General features: G+C 44.4%; 1 protein-coding gene across 7 annotated transcripts in view; it reads left to right on the top strand.

Moving 5' to 3' along the window:
* The first annotated feature begins 9943 nt into the window (after nt 1-9943).
* Nucleotides 9944-20694, top strand: part of Plekha1 (pleckstrin homology domain containing A1) — a 48211-nt gene continuing 37460 nt past the window's right edge. For 4 of the 7 annotated variants that reach the window (XM_052197100.1, XM_052197106.1, XM_052197123.1 and 1 more), the window contains exon 1: nt 9970-10087. The gene's annotated coding sequence lies outside the window, so the exon portion shown is untranslated. The other 3 variants (XM_052197089.1, XM_052197075.1, XM_052197081.1) reach the window with 3 other exon arrangements.

Below are 20694 nucleotides of genomic sequence, written 5' to 3'. Positions count from 1 at the left end.
GGATCTCAGAACTGAGTTTCAGTGAGTGGCTCAAAGCCACACAGCGGGCTTGAACTTGACGTCATGGGTCAAAAAGCTTAGATCATGGAGACATGATCATTTAGATCTTTGTAAAATGTTAATCACTGTCATAATGTTAAAGCAGTTTTCCTAAATAATACTATCTTGTGTGTGTATGTGTGTGTGTGTGTGTATGTGTGGTGTGGTGTATGGTATATGCATGCTGTGCATACCTGTGGTGTGTGTGTAGTGTGTGTGTATGTGTGTGTGTGTTGTAATGTATGTGAGGTTTATGTGATGTGTATGTGTGTGTGGTATATGTGTGCTATGTATACCTGTGTGCTATGTATGTGTGTGTGGTATATGTGTGTTGTGTATACCTGCGGTGTGTGTTTGTGGTGTATTTGTGTGTGTGTGTGTTTGTGTGTTTCAGAGATTGACATTTGATGCCTCCCTTTGCTGCTCTCCACTTTATCTTTTCTGAGGCAGTGTCTGTCATTGAACCTGTGCTCACTGACTGGCTAGACACTGAGCTCTGGGCATCTCCAGACCCCACCTGCTCATGCTAGCATTGCAGATAGAGGAGGCCGTGCCTGGCTTCTTTTACATGGGTGCTAGGGATCAGAACTGAACTGAAGTCATTTTCTTGCATGGCAGGCGCTTTTTAACTACTTATCATCTCTTTCTGACAAAAAGCCTAACTAGGGGTAGATCCTGGATGTGAGGCTTTCTCAGTATTGCTGCTGGGATGTCATGCTGGATTTAAAACTATATTGATGGACTTAACACACCCAAGTGAAGAACAAGAGAGAAATAACAGAAATTCTGCAACGAATTTTGAAACAGAATCCTCTGACCAGCCTTTGGACAGGTCCAAAGTGCCACTGGATCCTGGGGCAGCAGAGGGCTGAGGAGCACGTGGTCCAGCCTGAGTCGGAGTTCAGCACTCGGGATACCAGTCCTCAGTCCTTGGTTACTGGGCTCACGGATCCATCTATGTGCTCTGTTCTCCCAGGATTCACTGGGGCTGTGGAGTTCAGTATCTGAAGCTGAAAGCCAGGGTTTGGAAGTCACCTGGGGCTGCTGCCATAGTGAACCCTGAGTGTTTCTTCTAGTGTGTCCCATGAATGTCCTACCATGTTGCCCTTTATGTTCCCCAGTCCCTTCCGGCCTTGAAGCTTGTCTCCAACTGCCAGTCACCTCTCCCTAAAGCCAGATCTGTCCCAAGACTCACCCACAGCCTTGCCTCCCAGAAACAGCTCTCTGTTCCTCTACCTTGCCAATACCTGGGACGCTGCACTTGGGCAGATTTCTGTTTTCAAAGACAAGGTTTCTTTGTGTAAGTCTGGTTGTCCTGGAACTCGCTCTGTAGGCCAAGGCTCTGGCCTCAAACTCAGAGATGAGCTTCCTGAGAGCTGGGATTAACGAGTGTGCCCCAGTGGCTTGGCTTTCTTGGACAAAGTCTTAGGCCGGCAAGAGTCATGAAAACACTTTTAAGTTAGACAGATCTGTAGAGTTTGTGTATGAAAACTGGCCTAGCAGGAGGTTGAGATGGGGTTCAGGTGCAGATGATAGGGTCTGACTCAGGGGAGCAATAGTGATGTAGAAATGATGGATAGATTTACCTGATGGTTAAGAGTCAGCCCAGGACAGATGGCTCAGTGGTTAGGAGCACTTGCTGCTCTTAGAAAGGATCTGGAAAAAGCTGGGCCTGGTGGTAATTCCAGCACTTGGGAGGCAGAGGCAGGTGGATTTCTGAGTTCGAGGCCAGCCTGGTCTACAGAGTGAGTTCCAGGATAGCCAGGGCTACACAGAGAAACCCTGTCTCGAAAAACCAAAAAAAAAAAAAAAAAAAAAAAAAAAAAAAAAAGGATCTGGGATCTGATCCTGGCACCCACATGATCGCTTACAACATCTGTAACCGCATCCAGGAATCTGATACTGTCTTCTATCCATCATAGGCACCAGGCACATGTATGATGTATATACATACATGCAGGCAGGTACTTATACACATTAAAAAAAAGAAGTAAATTTCTTTAAAAAAAAAAAAAGATTAAAAAGGAAAAAGAGCTAGGCGGTGGTGGCGCACGCCTGTAATCCCAGCACTCTGGGAAGGAGAGGCAGGCAGATTTCTGAGTTCGAGGCCAGCCTGGTCTACAGAGTGAGCTCCAGGACAGCCAGGGCTACACAGAGAAACCCTGTCTCGACAAAACCAAATCCAAAAAAGAAAAAAGAAAGAGGTGATTGGAGGAGACTGGACTTCTGCTTGTTGACTGAAAGGTGTTGGGACTACAGTGAGAAAGCACAAGGGGACTGGCTCTGCTAGGCAAAGTGCATGGCTGTTAGTGGCTGTCAGTGGCTGTCAGCGGCTGGCTTCCTGCTCAGGAACACACTTGAGCCCCCACAGCCAACCCAGGAGCTCCACCACTTCCTTCTGCTCCCCCACCCACCTCCTACTTCCCCTGTGACACCAACACATTACAATCATAGTAGCTTGCTTGGCCAGACCTATTCTTAGTCTGACCTGACACACACATCATAGAAGGGATCCACCATGCTCAGGAGTCGGGGCCCTGTGCTGGACCCACCCCCACCCCACCCCACTTTGGCTCTTTCTTTCTCTTATCTTCAGTTTTAATTATTTTTAAGATTTATATATTTTATGTATGTGAGTACGCTGTAGCTTTCTTCAGACCCACCAAAGAGAGCACTGATTGCCATCACAGATGGTTGTGAGCCACACTGCGGTTGCTGGGAACTGAACTCAGGACCTCTGGAAGGGCAGTCGGTGCTCTTAACCGCTGAGCCATCTTTCCAGCTCTTCAGTTTTATTTTAAATCTACACACCGAGGCCAATAAGATCCCCGAGTCTCAGCCCAGGCTGTGTACGAGAGTGTGGAGATGTTTTCAAACTGATGAGAGCATGATAAGATTCTGATTTCTATCCTCTAGAAAGGTCAAAAGAAAAAGGTCAAAAGAAAAAGGCCAACACCAGCAAGGGCTGGTAACGATGTGGAGCAAACGCAGCTCTTCAGATTGCAGACTTCAAGAGGATACCGAGACAGATTACTGGGGAACTAGGGAGTTTACTAGAAGAGTTATTAAGTACCTCCATAGACACATAGAGGGGCAACCATGGCAGGGGCTCTGAGGAGAGCTCAGTCCCCAGCACCTAGCATGAGACAGTGAAGCAAAGTCTCTCGAGAGAATCAGGGTCCATTAGGCAGAGGATAAAACCTCTTCTCATCCCTTTTAAGGATGGGGGTAGGGGTTGCGGGTGGGGTGGGGTGGGGTGGGGTGGGGTGGGGTGTGTTCACAGCAGGATTTAGCAGCCAGGCTCTCTGATTCCTTGGCAAGAGGTGGGGAAAGAGGAAGGGGAACAGGATATGCCACCCATTGATGTAGACTCACTTCCCAGGTGAAACAGTAGTGTGACAGGGAAGCCTGTCTGGGCTCACTGACAATGTCCTAGCAGCTCCCTAGCCGGTGGTGTCTATGATCCGGGGAGAGCGGAGACAAGCATCGCCTAGACTCTAACATCAGATCCTCACATTGCTCATGAAATCACCTACCAATGCCACTTAACATCCAGGGGCAACAAGTACAAATGTACACAAGAAATGAGCCTAAGAAGGTTTGAAGCAACCTGACTCACCCTAGTCTTAAACTATAACCTCAAATGTCCCACAGTAAAAGAATCAATTGCCTGCTGTTCACAAAATGCAATTCCACACAGTGATGTGGCACACAATGACATTTTTTGTGTGTGTCATAGATCCAATGTTGAGCAAAAGATTCCAGATTGTCAAAGACTACATAACTGTGCTGTTGCCTTCTCTACGGTGCAAGAACAGGAAATACTAAGCATTCTATGATGACAGTAGCTACCAGGGTGGGTATCTCCAGTTGGCATAGAAGTCTTGTGGGATACTGGAAGTGTATCTTGGGAGGTAGATGTTATGTTATTTCTCTGCCCGTGAAATGAGCCAATTCAAGCCAGATTAGAATATATTAAAGGCAGGTTTATTGGGAAGTTGCTCTCAAGAGAGTTCACTGGCCCCAAGGACTGAGGCTAGGGGAGCCGCCATGGGAAGAAAGGGAGAGGAAAGAGAAAGGAAAGGCGCATGTGCAGAGAGAGAGAGAAGAGAAGGGAGAGAAGCAAACCGGGTTATATAGGGAGGAGCTTCTGGGGGGGGGGGGAAGGGCAGCCCAGCCACTGGGCTGAAAAGTTCAGGGTTGGGGGCAGAATGTGCCAGGTAGGGACTGAGGGATGCTGGGAGAACCTGGAGGCCAGGTCTGCTTTGATATGTAAAATATGCAGCTCAGTTCTTTGCCCCCGGGTCTGAAACCACACAGTAGATAAAGTTTATTGAGTTTTACATTTAACAATTAGAGACTTTAAGTTATACCTCAAACAAATTAAAAAGAAAGAAGGAAAGATAATATTTTTAGAGATGTGGCTCAGTTTGCCCACAAGTCCTGGGTTCAGTCTGCAGTCGTGGTGCAATGGGCCTGTATTCCCAGTACTTGGGAGGTAGAAGCAGAAAGATCAGAAAGTCAAGATCATTCGTGGCCACTTAGGGAGACTGAGGTCAGCCTCAGCTACTTGAAATGTCGCCTACACAAAACAAAAAATGGCCAGGGATTCAGACTGAGTGGTGTTAAAGGGTCCCAGTGACTCTATGGTGCAACAGGGACCTTGATATTGGATCAGAAGTCTCAGAGTCCTCTCTTCTCCAAGTGTTTGGGACCTGGGCACAGCAGCCAGCAGCTGGACATGTTCTGGAATGTGAGACCATAGCGTGCTCAGGAATCAGGTCTCCTTCATCTGGAGGAAGTCTTGCATGAAGTGCTGGTGCAGGGTTGACTGCTCCAGCCTGGGGCCCCTCTGGCTTTGTCACATGGCCACTGCACAGTCTTCTCAGCCAGCTCCTGCGGGCACACCTGCTTTTGGCTCTGGCCCAGGCTTGGCATGCCATCTCAGACCCTCGAAAACCCCGCTGAGGAGGCAGGAAAGCCATGATTCAAACAAGCCACAGTGAGGCTGGGTGAATAATGCTGAATGGAATTCACGCTAGAACTTCTGGTTCTCACAGCTGCAGTTGGGGGAGATCACCAAGGGAATTCGAGGTATTGTTCCGCACTGACTGCCGCTTCCACTGTTGGACTCTGATTGCAGCTTTTGTTTCACCATAAAGTACAGTTATTAAATGCCAGCTGGGAATGAAGATGTGTTTACATGCCAGGGGGTCGGTGAAGGGATGCCAGATTTAGAGTCGCCTTAGCTGTTGGCTGGGGCTGGGACCATTGTCAAGAGAGGGGGCAACTTAGGAGTCTTTATATTTAAGATGTTTCTCGGGAGTCACGGGATGATAACCATGGAACTATTCCAGCAAGCCCGAGCCTCTCTTTGTTAGCTTAGGTGTGTGTTTATTTTTGTGGACCCTAGAAGACAAAGCAAACCAGAACCCCCACGTTAGACACATCTGGAATCCTTCGACTTCCCCCAGCCCTGGATCCACTTGGCCCTGCTCCTCAGCCATACTAAACTTCCCAAAGCCCAAGCTGCCAATCTCATGCCAGTCTCCTTGATATATATAGAGAGTCTGTAGCAGCCCAAGAAACTGGGATAAACCACTTAAGAGCTCATAGTGATGGGGCCAGTCTGCAGGCCAGACTTTTTACAAGGGTTATTAAATTTAAGACTCCCCAGAAAAACATAAAGCCCTATCACCCCCTCCATTGGTAAAGAAGCAATGTTAACGCCCAGAGAAGTCAGGCAGAGATCACCCAGCTAGTCAGATGGACTGTGGAACCCAAGCCTCAGCTCTCCTTGCTGAGTGCTAATAATCTCTTCAGGCGATTGGAGAGATGGGTGGGAACAGCAAGCCACCTTTGACTGCAGCTGGAGTTCGGTTGAAACAGACAGGCTGTGATCTGAGAAGGATTTCCCACCACCTTCTGCTTGTGATGCCAAGATGGAATCTTTCCCAGTTTCCTCTGAAAAGAGCCTTCACCTTCAAGAATGCTCCTTACCTTAACATAGCAAGGAGTAACTTAGCCAGAAGCTTACGGTAATCCTGAGCTCAGAAAACCTTGCCTTTCAAGTCTGGATGACAAACTAGAGCAAGAGGCCGCGTGCCTGGGTACCACAGAGTGGTCTGGGGGCCTCAATTTTCGGGCCTGTCTGCATCTCAGAACTGCCCTGTGTGCTCAGAGGGTTTGACTAGGATATCAGCAAGTGTCCCACATGCTTAGAAGTTCCTAGAGTCCAGAGATCACAGAGTGGCCAGGGACTTTGGGCACATCAGTGGCACTAGGTGATTTTATGTCAATCACATCTATCCAGATGCAGAGGGCTATGCTCTGTCCTAGTTGCCTGATGATTAGAAATCAGGAAAGCCTTAATTCTGCTTCCTTCAGGTGTTAGAGATGATTCCTCTCTCTCTCTCTCTCTCTCTCTGTGTGTGTGTGTGTGTGTGTGTGTGTATATGTCTCCCTCTGTCCCTCTCTGTGTTTCCCTCTCTGTCTCTCTCTGTCTCTGTCTCTATCTCTGTCTCTCTGTGGGCCTGGGATTCTGGTTGGTTGCTGACCCACTTGGAAATCTTACTTTTCTTGCACCTGGCCAGGCACCAATCCTTCCAGAACAGTTCTTTACATTCATTCCTGGAGCAGGATTGTGCTGAGCAGGACATGGTTCCTGAAGGAGACTTCAGCCATCTCATTTGTCGTCTGGCAAGTCCTTACCCCGACCAGCCCTGGGTAATTACCAGGAACCATCCTTTCTAGCACATGCAGGTTGCCAGGTGTGTGGGTGTGGCAGAGAGCCAAGGACTAGCTTCTCCAATGTGGCTGCCGAGGCAAAGCTCTGATTCTCTCCTGGCTCCAGTTCACACTTACACCAGACATCAGAAAAGAGCTGGTTTTGTTGTTATTGTTTTTTGTTTTGTTTTGTTTTGTTTTTTTAACTCTGCCTCCAAGTTTCTGGAGGGAACACAGAACAACACCGGGTTCAGAAAGAGTTCTGCTCATGTCTAATCCTTGTTTCACCCTGGTCCTGACGTCTGGCTAGACAAAGATTTACCTCAGGAATTGTTCCTGCGGCTTATCTTTTGAGTCTGATTGAGCAGGGAAGGTTTGTGATGTTGTTCAGCACACATCTCTGTTCAAGACAGAGAACATCTGTGAATTAAACATTAGTAATTGTCAGGGTCGAGCTTCTATTCTGGTGGGCAGAAGGAAAATAAGACCAATGAGATATGTAGGTGATGTTCTGCTCAGATTTATGTAAATAATACACGAGTGCTGCAAAGGAGAGGAAGTAAGGCAGAAAGGTTCGGAGTGTTCCTGGGGAAAGGGAAGTCAAAGACTGTATCAAAGAGGAAAAATGACAGTTGGGTGGGGGTTGTGCACGCCTTTAGTCCCAGCACTTGGGAGGTATAGGCAGGCAGGTGTATGTGAATTTGAGGCCAGCAAGGTCTACAGAATGGGTACCAAGACAGTTAGGGCTACACAAAGAAACCCTGCCTCAAAACTCAAAATCAAAAGTAAAGATGAGAGAGAAGAGAGAGAGAGAGAGAGAGAGAGAGAGAGAGAGAGAGAGAGAGAGAGAGAGAAATTACAACTAGTAACACCATATGCATTTGGACTAGTCTCCTGACTTTTGTGCTCCAGTCTGCTTGGCTCTATCAGAGGAGCTGATGTCTTGCTGTAAGTGTGTAGAAAGAAATCCAGGAGTATTTGGAATAAAACACCCAAGTACTTTGTCCCTGTGAAGTGTGGTGACCCGGCAGTGATGCTTCAAAGGTAAATTACAAAGCCTTCCATCCAGACAGTCCTACGACGTATTGCGGCGTGCCTCTGCTCTCTCACTGGGCCTACTTTCATTTGGTTTGCTGTCAGACTCTAATGTCAGCAGAAGAACATCTCACATGCTTACACTCTTTTCTTCAATAACAGCGAAAGTACTGTTATTTAATTAACGGAAAAAGAGGGGGTGGGGCAGAGGAAGAGCAGAGAACCTTTTATCATCTATACCTACTCTTCTTTCTCTGGTTTCTATCACTGTACATATGTTTAGCTCTCAAAGCCAAATAAGCTTTAGGATTCATTATGCAATTGCACACTACTTAGTCAAATGGTAATGACAACCAGGAGAATGGTTCTCTGATCCAACATAGAGGGAGCCGATATAGGACGCTCACTGCTTCAGGGTTAGGGTTTTCCCATCACAAAAAGACCCTGAACTTGTATTTGACTTTCAGATTGTGTTGGTTGAGCATAATTGCAAACTTGATGTGAGAGGGAGACAGAGAGAGAGAGAGAGAGAGAGAGAGAGAGAGAGAGAGAGAGAGAGAGAGAGAGAGAGGTTGGGGAGAACTCAGGGTGTGTCTGTGAAGGAATTTCCAGAGAAGTTTGCCTGAGGAGAGAAGACCTGTCCTGAATATGGGCCAGATGCAGTCTGACTAAACCTCCCTCTTCTGTTACTGTGCCTCCCCTAACAGGATGAAACATATATACTCTCACACTGTGAGCCTATATAAGCCCTTCCTGACTTGATTGCTTTTCTCAGGTACTTTGTTAAGGATATTTAAACAGCCAATCTGTTACATACATCCTAATTACTCTCAATGGAACCTCCTAGGGCTCCAAGGGCTGAAAAGCCAGAAAATTCTTTCAGATATTCAAGCCAAGGAAGGTTAGCTCAAAAATCTGGGAAAATCAGGTGTCATTTGGATTTTTATGTGAAAACTTTTTTTTAAATATCATATACACATTCAGTTAAATCATCAAAAACTCAGCGCACGGACTAAATGAAAAGGGCCACGCAGGCTACTCTATGGACTCTTTTAAGCATTATGTAGATGAGGAAATAAGTCTTCCTGCTCCCACCTGAAGAAGAGACAGATGGTCCTCACTCAACAAGGCTGTGTAGCGGTGCTGATCGTCTTGGCTGTAAGGAGATGCGAGCTGGAGATACAGCACAGGGCAGTTCACCAGTTATCTTCACCTCCAGCCTCTCATCTAGCTCAGAGAATAGCGAATCCTAGTTGTCTCACGAACCAACAGAGGAAAGGTGTTGTGAGAAATGTTGATAAACACTTTCAAGGGAGAGGGCATGACCCACAGCTGTGCAGACAGGATACGGAGGACACAAACCCCACAAACGTTTATTAAGAGCCTCAGTGTGTGTCACTCTTTGGGAAAGGTTGAGTATGTAATTCTCTCCCAGTTCTTTGCATGTTTCAATGTTTCATCTTCTTCAGGTTTCAGCTCAAATAGCTCTTCCTCAGAGAATGTTGCTGGGCAGGTCATCCTCTCTGATGATGCCTGCCTGCCCTGTCTCCATCTCTGAACCTCAGTCTTTTCTTTCACATATTAAATGTATAAGAATTCTATTTTGTAAAGGGCTCACGAGGGCAGGGACTTCATACACTGTGGCTGCTAAACGAGTAGATTGAAATCTGAAATATCTCCTTGAAAGAGTTTTGAGCAGTCCTTTTAAATTTCCTTGGCCTCCTGAACTATTACCACTATTATAAGGATGAGGGGAAATTGCATTTTGAGAAAGAAGTGATTGGAGCAAAAAACTGGTGCACAACTGGCGAATTTTATGTTTCTTGTACTCACTATGGGGCAGCTTGCAAATTATCTGCAAAGGAACCAAACCTATTTTTAAAGATCCCTGCGCCTCGCAGCTCTAGGTGATGACATCAGAGAACTTCGAGTTCCACGTCCCAAACCGAGCCTCGTGATTCTGGAAAACTGCAAGCCCCAGGATGCAGCGCGGCATGGGGAACCCAGCGCCCCGCGCGCAGCCGTGAGCCACCACCCTAGAACTAGGAAGAAGCCCGATTCCTTTGCCCGCCACGCCGCCGGGCGCGCGCGGAGCCTGTCGGGACTTGTAGTGTTCGCGGTTGGGAGTGCCCGCTCCGGAATCTCAGTCGCTGTCTGGTCGGGTAAGAGGCAGCGCGTGCACGCGTGCGCAGTGCGCGGGCGGGCCGTCGTGGGCGCCGCTCCCGGCAGCTGGGTGCCTGAAGGAGCCGGGACCGCGGTGGCGCGGGTACTCCGGGCGGAGGCCGCGGTAAAGTGGGGCATGAGGCGTGCAGCTCGGGTGTGCGTGTGTGGAAGGGGAAAGCGGGGCAAGGGAGGTGAGGCTGAGGCGACCACCGGCTGCTGAGGGGGCGCGGGGCCGCGCCTCCTCACGCGTCCGCGGGTGCGCGCACCTGGGCGAGGCCGGGCTCACCTGTGCGCGGGCTCCTCCGCGCCCGAGGCCAGCCCTGCGCCCGCCAAGGCCCACGGTCCCTAGTGTCCTCGCTGCCGTCGCCGCGGCTCGGCCCCTGTCCGGGATCCCGGTGGCGACGCCTGTCGGAGCGGCGCGCCTCCAGGGCCGTGTCCGCCCCATCTCTGCCGCTCGCACCCGCACAGCCCCGCGCACAGCCCCGCTTCCCCGCGTGTGGACCGAGAGAGTGGCAGGGTTGGGAGTGCCCTGGCCAAGGTCACGCGGGTGGGTCCCGAGAGGCGCCTGAACTCTGGGCTCGGGATTTGGAGGAGGGCTGCCCTGCTCCGCTCGTGGTTCCTTTCGGATGCTTTCTATTGATCCTGTCCCGGGAGAAAGTGGTGTCAGGTTGAAAGCGCCCTGCTGTTCGTGGTGCTCGGCCTTTGGTAGAATCCTCGTTCTGCTCGACACCCAAGCTGAGGCTCGACCGAGGGCCGAGTTAATTTAGAAACTGGTGTTGTCTGGGGCCAAGTCCCAAGAACAGGTTTAAGGAACAGATACTCAGGTAGTTTATGGCATTTCGTTTTCTAGTTCGCCTTCCCGTTCTTTCTAATACTTGCTTGGATGAGTTGGTCGTTATCTATTTTAATAAGGTTTTCTGTACTCTTGTGAAGTAGTGTTGCCCTTTGTAAATTAGTTTTCTAACCAGAAAAGCTTATTTCCTGTGTGTTTAATGACCGGAACAAATAGCCCACTCCAAGGTTTATACTATTGTCTTAAGACTGTAGACTTTCTACGTTGCCGGCCACTGGACGAATCTGCAGCGAAGTTTAGAAGAGTGTTAAGTGACTCAGACGCTTTGGGAGTAAAGTGAAAAACCATTTTTAGTTTACAGCTGGAGTTGAGGAACTATTATTTCAAAAATAGCAACACGAATTTTGAATACAGTGCGTCTTAGTTTTTCTTACCAGCAAACTTGTGGCAAGCCATTTTTCCTCAAATTTAAATATTCCATATTTTGGATCAACTCTTCCTACGGAAGAGCAGAGATAAGTTTAAACAAGAACATTAAGTCAGGAAGAAATCAAGTGATTAGCTTATTTTATAGTGTTATAAACCCTACCCTGTGCCAAATGTTAGATTTCTTTTGAAAAATAACACTGTGTCAATGGACATATTGTGAATCTGTGCTTGTGTAAAGTCAATAGCTTGCCCCAGCAGGGAAGTGATATACATGTTGCCTTCTGTGTCCCTTTATCTTGTTGGCTTAGAGTTTCACTGTTGCTGTTGTGGGGCGGGGAAAGCAGCAGGTTTGTGTCTTTTTTTTTTCTGTTTGGGTTTAGCAGTGTAGCAAAATAGGAAAGACTGTGCTGTGTACATCTGTTTGGCAGAGACTGAGACAGTGGGACAGGATAAGTATACAATTGTGAGGAAACGGCCATGAGTTCATAAGCAGGAAGGACCTTTTTAGAAGTATTTAAGGATGTTAAGAATAGCATTGGATTTTTTAGACTGTTACTGTGGGCAGTGTTCAAAGATAGGATAAGATGCCTCGGACAACGCCTAGGGAGATACTTGGGAAAGGTGGAAACGTAGGTCTTTATGTGGACTTTGCTGCTGAAAAACTGACTACTGGGTCTGAGGAAGCTCTTTACTGTTATGCTACTATTCAGATTGTAAATCTTGTTCTCCCCCTTTATTAATTGTAATCCAGAAGGAAATCTAAGAAATAATTTACAGGTATAATTTAAATCAGACTTTAAGATGTTGCTCTTGTCTTGTAGTTTAAATAGCTCTGGAGTGTAAGAATGAGGAAAAAGGCTTTTTGGTGGGATGTGGTGACTGTTCAGATGTGTCAGAGGCTACTCCGTTTTGACTAGAAAGTTTCAAGAGTTATAGCAGCGATGCTTTAAGCATCCACTGGTTGCAAGCAGAGCTGAGATATACAAGTACTCACCTTCCATGTGCCTAAGCAGTGCACTTTTGGGCATATCAAAACTATTTAAAATTTCAAAAGTTGGTTCTGATCTGCAATAATAGACTAAAATTGGTTCAACAGGAGAAAAACAGCAAATTTTAGCTTTATTTATTTCTTTATTCATTTATTTCCACCATTTGTGAGTACATAGCATTTGAGAACAGATTGACTTGTATATGCAATTACCTCATGGGGCAGAAACATTCAGGAGCTTTAGAAGCGTGCCTGTGCCTATGATGCTCAGTTATTTTCAAGACTTTTTGTATGGGATGTTTTCATATAAGAAAACGATATCCTATCATGTTGAGGTCACCTATAATCTTAGCACTTGGGAGTCAGAGGCAGGTGGATTTCTGCGAGTTTTATTTAGGCCAGTGTCTACATAGTGACCTTCAGGGCTTAGGATAGCCAAAGCCATGTAATAGAAAAAGCTTGTCTTAAAAAGAAAGACAAAGAGAAAGAAAGGAAGGAAGGAAAGAAGAATGGAAGGAAGAAAAGAAAGAAAGAAAGAAAAAGACAGGAAGACAGAAAGATGTCCTGTTGATAACTTGCTATATAAGTAGACTCTTTCAAGAGTAACTAAATGATTTAAGGATTACTAGTTGTCCTTGGAGGTTCTGTGTGTTAAAGAATATGTGCATTTGTGATTCCTAGAATATATTTGAATGAATATTTGGTGAGCCATTGGGCAAATTGTATAGCTTCCTTCCTTCCTTCCTGTTTTTTTCTTTTTCTTTTTCTATTTTTTCAAGACAGAGTTTCTCTTTGTAGTCCAGGCTATCCTGGAACTCACTGTGTATGCAAATCAGACTGGCCTCAAACTTGGTTCTGCCTGCCTCTGCCTCCTGAGTGCTGGGTTTAAAGGCATGCAGTACCACTGCTTGGTAAATAGCTTTGATTGTAAAAGATAGCGTTTTGGTGATTTTTTTTAAAATTATTTTTCTTGAATGTAAAATTTAGAGTCATTTAGGCTTTGAATATTTTTTTAGAGTCAAATAGTTGCGAAATAGAAATTTTTTTTCCAAATAGAACTTTTAATATGGCTTGTCAGTCTGATAACTTCACACGCAAAAGTTGTGATTTTTATACCTACAGTCAGCCTTGCTTCTTATAGTGAGTGCGACCATGACCTCTTAGTTCTGGATTTTGTTTAGCCTCTTCTTGAAGAAAATACAGTTGTTAGCGCAAGAGTTAGGAGTGATCTTAGAGGGCTTCTGATGCAGCTTGCCAGTACAGTAAATCCTCCCTGAGAATTTCCGTGTCAGGTGCTCCCTGCCATTACTAAGGGTGGTTATGCAGGTCCATTTGCCATTGGATTATTGAGTAGTCTGAGCTAGTGACAGTAAACAAGAGACAATTTTAATGCTCACCATTCGCTATTTTTAGTCTCTTTTGAAGGATCTTTCTGTTTTCCATTCTTGCCCCATGAAAAAGGATAGCTTTTCTGTCATTTACAGCTATTAAACGTACCTTTAATCTTAGCACTTGGGTGACAGAGGCAGACTATATAGTGAGACTTTGTTTAGGAAAAGTGGGGGAATCTCTAATCTAGTGTTTTCCAATTGAAAGCATAAGTCTCTTGCCCTCTTACCCAGCATCTAGCCACTTAAATCTTGGGATACAGAGGGACTGCCAAATACTAATCTACTCTGTAACCTTTTTGCTGTTTCCCTTTGGGGATCTGCTTGGATAGGGACTGGTCAGAAGAATGGGAAATGTACTTATTTCCTGTCTGTTCCTCCTTAATGGTGTAAGCCTTTGGTGTCTGACAGACAAGCTGGTGTCTCTGGTGAGATGTTACATGGAGACTGTCACTTGCACAGTTCCTGGACATGTAGTTTCTGTGGCCAGCCCTTTTCCATTCCTCACTCCACCCAGCTTGTGTATCTGGGGGGTGGGATGGTGAAAAGGGGTAAGGATTTTTTTCTCTGTAGTTAGTTAGGTTTTTTGATATCGGCAAGACCACTTGAGCTCAGATATACTGACAATAACCACTCAGTCCACTTCCTTCTGTCGTGTGGTGGCTTGCAGGCTACTGCCCTGCTGCTTTTGTTTTTTAAAATCAGTCCTCATTGTTTCCTTGCTTAGGGAGGTGGAGTCTGTTGCATAGTCTGTTGTGCAGGCTGCAGTGAATTTGGAAGATGCAATGTCAAACTCCCTGTCTCCTAGGTAATGTGAATAATAATAAAATATCTTGGAGACCCTTACCACTATTTTGGGTCTCTTGTCCCCTGTTCTTTCTGAAGACACCGAACACTTCTTTTCTCTTTCTTGGTGTCAGTTGTTTCTACTGATGAAAAGGATGTTTAGGTGGTACTCAGGTACTAGAGTCCTGAAAGCTATTATGTAGCAGGTAGGTGAAGGCCATGCCTGACTGCACAGATATATGTACAGTGTGGACTCTGTCCACAAATTGAGCCAGCCATAGATTGGAAAGATTTCTAAGGATGTACAGGGTGTTTTCTTGTTATATTGCTATATTAACATCCATCTATATAGCATTTAAACCGTGTTCAGTATTGTAAGTAATCTAGAGGTCTGTACAGAGGAAAAAGGTCTGTGAGTTATGTGCAAATACTGTGCCGTTTCACATAAAAGCCTTGGTAGCCGTGGGAGACCTGAAACCAATCTCCATGGGTAAGGAAGGACAACTGAATGTCCTCTACTTTGTGTGAGAGTCTGCTCCATATAGTATCTGATTAACAAATACAACGTTCTGTGGCCTTTCAGTGTAGAATTTCCTTTTTCCTTTTTCTTTCTCTTTCTCTAATTTTTGTTTTGTGTCTTCACTTGCTTCTTGGTTCCTAACTGATGAGAAGAATGATAAGTGTGAATTTGTGGCTGAGTTTTGAATCTAACTGTATATGCCTTGGTGCATATATCAAGCTGAAGAATACATTTGAGGATGTGGGTTGATCATGTAATTTTATTTTATCTTAATGCATGCTTTGCTGAGAATTTAAATTCAAATAGGAATACAGAACTATGAGCCTTTTTTAAAATGTCATCTACACAAACCAGTTAAGTCTGCTATGTGAGTTTTTTTGTCTGATGAAGAAAAAGCAGCTCTGTATCTAGAAACCTGAACATTTGACACAGTAATTATGGGTTACTTCACAGTTCATTCAGAAGGTAGTTTGTGAACACCATCCACTTTTGTAGACTTTGAAGAAACAAAAACTAGTTTTAGCTCTCGTGAAGCTTGCATTCTAGTGTGAAGAAATAGACAAGATGCAGGTAAATAGTAAGTCCTTACTTGTTAGCTCTTGGTAGGAGAAGAACGAAGCAGAAAAGGAAGATGAGCAGTGGGGTAGGAGCTCTGCAGCTCCATCTTCAATGAAGGGGGGGAGTTGTGTTAAATGACTCTTCTCTGCCCTATACTGGGAGCTTGTTTAGTTAGTCTGGTTCCAGATAAATGCGTTGGATGGGGTTGGGGGTTATTTAGGGAGTAGGGGGGTAGGCTTTCTAGGTCTTTCTAAAGGTCCTGGTTTTTACTCTGAGTGGCCTGGGATCCTGTTGAAATGACAGTGGTTTGGTTTTGGATAAAAAACAACAACAAAATACTGTTGACTGGTTTCAATCCCAGAGTGTCTTATATAGTTTGTCTTGGTGGTTGTGGGGGGTGGGGTATAGTGGGGAATGATGTGGTCCCATGCATAAAGATTTTCAGAAACTTGAAGGTAATTGTATTGAATAGCTGGTGTTGACACCACTGCCCAGTTGCAAGTGTTTTGAGCAGTAAGAGATACTATGTAGTGATAGAGGACGTGGGTTCCCCTTTGGCTTTGGGCTTTGGCTTTCTCATCTGTAATATCGTTATAAGGATTAAACTAACATTTACAATAGCACCTAAAAAGAGATGTATGTGTTTTTTATTGAATAAGCACTTGAATCATGTTTTGTTAAATTTTGGGATTGCTTTCATTGCAGTGTTGAGAATGGGTTGTAGTAGGGTAGTAGAAGCAAGGACTGTCTATCTGTCTGCTAGGACTATCTATCTATCTATCTGCTGATCTGTCCATCTGCCCATCCATCCAAGTGTGTGTGTGTGTGTGTGTGTGTGAGAGAGAGAGAGAGAGAGAGAGAGAGACCAAAATTTTGAGTATTTGTATTACCCCTTCAAAGTAACCCATTCTTTTCTACCCATAGCCAATTCTTCATTTCCTGCCTTCCTCCCCTATCTAATCTATGCTAATTTGCTTGCTTTATGTGTTTATTCCTGCTATTTTGTACCTGTAGAATAGTATAGTGTACTCTACTGAGAGAGAAGTCCTATCCATTAAGATCAAGTTTCTGGATTCATTCAATTTTAAGACACTCGGTAAAGGTGGGGCTATAACATCTCTCCATTGCAAAGATACACTTTCTTCTTTGTGATTAGGAAGAAAACTGTTGGGTGATATTTTGAGATTATGTGATCATTTCTTTTTTTTTGTTTGTTTTTGTTTTTGTTTTGTTTTTGTTTTTGTTTGTTTGAGACAGGGTGTAGACCTGGCTGTCCTGGAACTCACTCTGTAGACCAGGCTGGCCTTGAACTCAGAAATCCACGTGTCTCTGCCTCCCAAGTGCTGGGATTAAAGGCGTGTGCCAGCCACCAACCAGATATATGATTATTTCTTAACCCTGACATTTCATGTGGTGGTTTTACGTTTGTTGGAGGCATTTAGATCTCTGGATCACACACAGTGGTGACTTGCTGTTGCTGTCATGTTTTCAAAGATCTAGAGTTCATAGAATTTCAGATTCAGCTATATTATAAAGGGATTTCCCTTTTCTGTTTGCCCTCTTTTAGGCTATAAGGCTGTACTGCTTTTTCTGTGAGGAAGCACACACAAAGTGTGCTTGTATTTTTTTCTGTGCAATATCTATTAATGCCTTTGACTCTTTTTTTAACTTTTAATATATTATCCTTGATATTTCTTGGCAAAGGAAAGTGGCCCTTTGTGGAATATGTTGCAAACATATTCTGTTGGTTTTGATTATACATGTTAATTTTTGCCATTCAAAATCTTTAAAAATTATTTTTAGTTATTTATCAGGGATTTCTTTAAATTGCCACTAACATGTTTGTTTGGTTTGGTTTTTTGAAACAGGGTCTCTCTCATATCCTTGGCTGTCCTGGAACTCACGTGTAGATGAGATTAGTGGAGTTCAGAGATCTGCCCTCCTCTGCCTCCCAATGCTGGGATTAAGAGGCACTACCACACCTGGCTCAGGATTGCTACTAATCTTTCAGTTTACTTTTTGATGTTAATTCTTCTCCTTTTGCTAAGTTCCAAACAACTTGAATTGTGTTGTAAATTATGCAGCTTCTTGTGCCTGGCTTTTTTCTGCTTAGTATAATGATTTTGAAATTCATCCAAATTGTTGTATGCCAGTAATTACTTTGTACTGTAAACTAATATTCCATTGTTTAACTGTGCTACATTTATTATTCATTCAGTTACTGAGTGGCATCTTTGTCTCTAAATCTTTGTAAATAAAGCTGCACTGAGTATCACCAGTCTTTCTGTGCTTACATGTTTTTTTTTCTCTTTAGGGCTGATCTGTGGGATGGGATTCGGTAGGCCACATGGTAGAAGAACTATGTCTGAAGTGGCTTACCATTTTATATTTCCTATCAACAATGTATAAATAAATCATGTATCTTTTTTGTTTTTGATGATACATTGTATTGTTAGCCTGCTTCATTTTAGCCATTCTGTTGAGTATATATAGTACTATTTGTTTAAGCACAGTGTAACTGAAATGTTATTTAATGCAATCAGTTTTGCCCATTTTAGTGAACAGTTCTGTGAATGTGAACTGTGTAACTACCACAATCATGATGTGCCCCTAAAGAAAATATTTTTGTAAGATGTATTTATTTATTATATGTAAGTACACTGCAGCTGTCTTCAGACACTTTTTCTTCTCACTCCAGCCCCACTCACTCACTGTAACTGTCTTCAGAAAAGGGCATCAGATCTTGTTATGTATGACCTACCTTATTTTCTTTTTGAACTTCTTATTCCCCAACTGGTCCCCCAGAGGCTGCACCATTAAAGTAACCATTATCAGACCATGATCAGACAGTAGCTTGTCAGGGAAGGATGGAGCGGGTGCTTACATCCTCTGTGATGGCATGTTCAAGGGCCCAGACTTATGCCATAGCTGCTGTTCAGAATTGCAGTGGCAGTGTCATGTCTAGATGGCAGTATTTTGTGGCATTTTCCTCCTGACTCCAGTTTTTTAAATTCCTTTCACCCCCACTTCTTCAGTGGGCCTTGAGAGGTAGTCTGATGGTGGATGTTGACTAAGCTCTTAACAGTCGCTATTTCTTGGCATTTTGTCCAGATATGAGTCTCTGCATTTATTATTGTCTCTTCAAAAAGGAACTTCTTTGTCCTAGGCTTCCAGTGGCTCTAGTCTATAAGTTTATGATAGTTTGATGACGTGTCCATTTAGGAGAGCAGTGGTAGTAAGTTCTCCCCTTGGATCCCTGGCCTCCCTAGTAATAGGCTTTGAGCAGTTTATAAAATTAGCTGTATAGTCTGTCCTGTGGAGCAGGCCTCCAGTCCAATCCCAGAGTGGCTGGTCATCCTTAAAGTAGTTGGCTGCTGTTGCTCCAGGAGGCCATATCTTGCCTGGTGGCTCAGTGTTGAGCACACGTCTACGAGTGGGTGAAATCATTAACCGTTTTCTTCCTTAGCACCCTTTACAGCACCTTTCTGCACTATGAATTCAAGCCGGCCGGGAAGGATTCTAAATTCAGCTCCCACTTGATTTCTGTGTCCTGTAGCATAGTAGACTTTATAGCTTTGATAAGCACCTGATTTATATTTCACCACAATCAAGGCATCGAACACTCTATTACACCTCAAATTTACCACTTTCAAGCCAGTCTCTTCCTTCACCTAGTGATCTGTTCTGTTTCCACAGCCTGTTTAGCCTGCCTTCTGTTTCGGTCACTTAGCACAGTACAGATGAGGCTGCCATTGCTCTGTGCATCAGTAGTTCACGCCTTTCCAACTAAAGCTCCACTGCAGTGGCTAGAGCATGTGCTCACTCAGCAGCAGGTCACTTGGGTTGCTCTGATTCTTGATTACTCAGGAGTAATATGGCTGTAAATAGTTGCTTATAGGATTTTGAGTGAACAGACCTTCATTTGATTTGGATAAATACCCAGAAATGGAATTTCTGGTTTGTATTGTATGGGTATTTTTTTTTTAAATATTTTTTAAAGGTTTATTTATTATATGTAAGTACACTGTAGCTGTCTTCAGACACTCCAGAAGAGGGCATCAGATCTCTTTTCAGATGGTTGTGAGCCACCATGTGGTTGCTGGGATTTGAACTCAGGACCTTCGGAAGAGCAGTCAGTGCTCTTAACCACTGAGCCATCTCTCCAGCCCTGTATGGGTATTTTTAACATTATTAGAAGCCACTCAGGAAGTGGAAGCAGGCAAATCTTGAGTTTGAGACCAGCCTGGTCTACAGAGTGAATTCCAGGACAGCCAGGATGATACAGAAGAACTCCGTAAAAAACAAACAAAAAAACAAAACAAAACAAAAAAAAAATCACAAAAGAAAACCATTATTAGAAGATGTTGCTAACTTGATTTTCAGAGTTGGTAAACCCTTTTGCACTCCAGCAGTGTATATAAAAGTTCACTTGTTCCATATCCCCAACAGTAGGTATTACTTAGTTTGTTGGTTTTGTTTGGGCTATCCTAGTAGGCATCCAGAACATCTTAGAGTTGTCTTTAGAAATCTGTCTTACCTCTTGAATAATGATGTCTTTGCCAGTTGATCTGCTAAGCTTTTTGCCCATTTTACTGCTGTCTTGTTTTTTTTGTTTTTGTTTTTGTTTTTTGAGACAGGGTTTCTCTGTGTAGCCTTGGCTGTCCTGAACTCACCCTGTAGACTAGGCTGGTCTCAAACTCAGAAATCCGCCTGCCTCTGCCTCCCAAGTGCTGGGATTAAAGGCTGCAACACCACTGCCCGGCAACTGCTGTCTTGTTGAATTGTAATAATTAACTCTGTTCTTAGACATCAATTATCTGATAGAGGTGTACCTTATGTTCCCTCACTGCTTGTGGCTTCTTTTTCTTTATTTTTTGCACTGGTAGTGCTAGAACCCAGCGAATGTGTGCTGAGCTAGTGCTGTACCGCTTTTAAAGATTTATTATTTTATTTTTGTGAGTGTTTTGCTTGCTTCTATGTGTGTACAGTGTACAGTATGAGTATGCAGTGCACAGTAGAGGCTGAAGAGGGCATCAGATCCCCTGGAACTGGAGTTACAGTCTCATGTGGGTGCTGGCAATTGAACCCTAGTCCCCTGGGGTGGCCAGTGCTGTTAACTACTGAGCCCCTATAACAAGTAAAATCTATAGCTCCTCTTTACCTTCTGAAGAAACTGGTTGTGTGTCCTTTTGTTCCCAGTTTGGCTTTTGCTGATTGGATTCTTGTGATGCAGTTCAGTATTTTGTTTGGTCTTCTATGTTTCTTGTAA

Source organism: Apodemus sylvaticus, chromosome 1 (assembly GCF_947179515.1).
Source record: "Apodemus sylvaticus chromosome 1, mApoSyl1.1, whole genome shotgun sequence".
Taxonomy (NCBI): Eukaryota; Metazoa; Chordata; class Mammalia; order Rodentia; family Muridae; genus Apodemus; species Apodemus sylvaticus.
The sequence above is the reverse complement of the archived record's forward strand: the minus strand, read 5'-3'. Positions and strand labels throughout refer to the sequence as shown.